General features: G+C 31.9%; 1 long non-coding RNA gene across 2 annotated transcripts; it reads left to right on the top strand.

Moving 5' to 3' along the window:
* The first annotated feature begins 356 nt into the window (after positions 1–356).
* Positions 357–1,600, top strand: LOC104800045. Of its 2 annotated transcripts, XR_769674.1 has the most exons (5): positions 357–434; positions 550–607; positions 1,019–1,068; positions 1,155–1,215; positions 1,327–1,600. It is a non-coding gene; the product is annotated as an uncharacterized LOC104800045 (long non-coding RNA). The 2 variants fall into 2 exon arrangements; XR_769673.1 differs by lacking the exon at positions 357–434 and having other exon boundaries at positions 469–607.
* Positions 1,601–1,823: the final 223 nt, after the last annotated feature.

Here is a 1,823-nt window from a genome sequence, read left to right on the forward strand (position 1 = left end):
TCATCTAAAAAACTTAGGGTTAGAATATTTAAAATAAAAGAAGATTTGTTTTTATTTTAGTGAATATATTGGGAATATAATTAACCAAAAATATAATTTTATATATAAAAGCACATTCTTTTCTTACGGGCATGACACGTGTTCTTACTGATTTTTTAAAATTAAATTCTATAATAATTATTCAAAAATTAATATAAATTAAACATTCCCTATTTATTTGTAGATGAATGCATTTAAGCATTTTATTGTCTTCGTATGACTTATTTATATTGAACTTGGTGAAAACTTTTTCAGATTTCAGAAAACATTTAATGTGATTCTTCTCACATTCTTCAAATTTGTTAACCTATTTATTTCTCTAAATTCATAATGACGTCATTAACCGTGAGTGAATATCACGTTCTTGCTTTTACGGAAGGAATCCAGAGCCTCTGGTAAGATCGATCTACGTGCTTTCCTCATCCTCCATCTCTTTATTATTTCCATCATCTGATTTGTCTCCTCGAAATGTGTGATTCACTGTTTGGTTGTTATCTTCTTTGGTTGCAGATCTGAATTCAGAATCTGGACGTACGTACGTTTTTTCTCCATTTGAGCAATGGCTTTGGTGAGTTCTCTCTTTCATGGCTTAATCACCAATTTCAATGTTTGCTTGCTTAATTATTCGTCATTCAATCATATTTAGGTTGATATGTTGTTTGTATTCTGATAGATTTTTGCGGAGTATTCTAAAACCTGTTTTCCGATTGACCTCAAGTGTCTATTTGCAATTTTTCGATTCTAGTTTGAGATCCATTTCTTTGTGAAGAAGCTTGAGAACTAGATTTTTTGTTCTAGGTTTTACAGGTATAGCTTCAGTAGTTAGACAATACTGTCAATCGGTTTTGTTCGGGGTTTTTTCAATGTGGATCTGTTATGCTTTTTTCGTGACTATTGTCAACAAGTCAATATTTTGTTAGCTTTTATGTTTTACTGTTTATTTTATTCAGAGGTTCATATAACCAATCTTCTGATATAGGACTTACTAACAAATCTCCAGAATTCCTCCAGATGAACCCTATTGGAAAGGTATGCGATTAATTCCTGAAAAATGGTTCTTTCTTGAATTATGTTTGTGGGTGTCTGTTATTGAGTAATAGCATTGATCTTGCTAGGTCCCCGTGCTTAAGGCTCCCGAGGGTCCTGTTTTTTAGAACAATGCTATTGCTCGATATGGTATAATTATACTGTCTTCATTTTTCTTTTGGCCTTCTTTTTCATTATTTATATCTAATTAATCTACTTATGTTTATTCAGATATAATGGATATTTTATTTATTATTGCAGTAAGATTCGCTTGAAGGTTGATAATTCTTTGGTTGGATCCTCCCTTATTGAATATATAAGAACCTACGGAGTGTTTTTTTCTTTTATTTTTTTCACTTGCACATTTCCTTTTGTTTTCATCCAAAGGTTTTGTATTCTAATTATCTTCGCATATTTGGTAACTTTGCAAGTACAAATCGAGAGATGGATCGATTGTGCTTCAATGGAGATTGATGTTAACATTTTAAGATGGTTCATTCCAAGGGTGGGCTGGGTCGTGCACCTTTTCTTGCTCTGGTAAGCGTGTTTATTGCATGTATCATATGTTGTCGGTGATTCCAGTCTTTTCATAAGAGTGAAAAGAGGTTACAGATTCCGATGTTTAATTCTATCGTTCATTGATTTGCAAAACCCCGTGACCCAAACGGAAGATAAGATAAAATAATAGTTTTTTTTTTATAACGGTAATTGATTTTCAAAAACTGTTTATATACAACGGGACAATAAGTCGGAACTAA

Source organism: Tarenaya hassleriana, unplaced genomic scaffold (genome assembly GCF_000463585.1).
Source record: "Tarenaya hassleriana unplaced genomic scaffold, ASM46358v1 Cleome64, whole genome shotgun sequence".
Taxonomy (NCBI): Eukaryota; Viridiplantae; Streptophyta; class Magnoliopsida; order Brassicales; family Cleomaceae; genus Tarenaya; species Tarenaya hassleriana.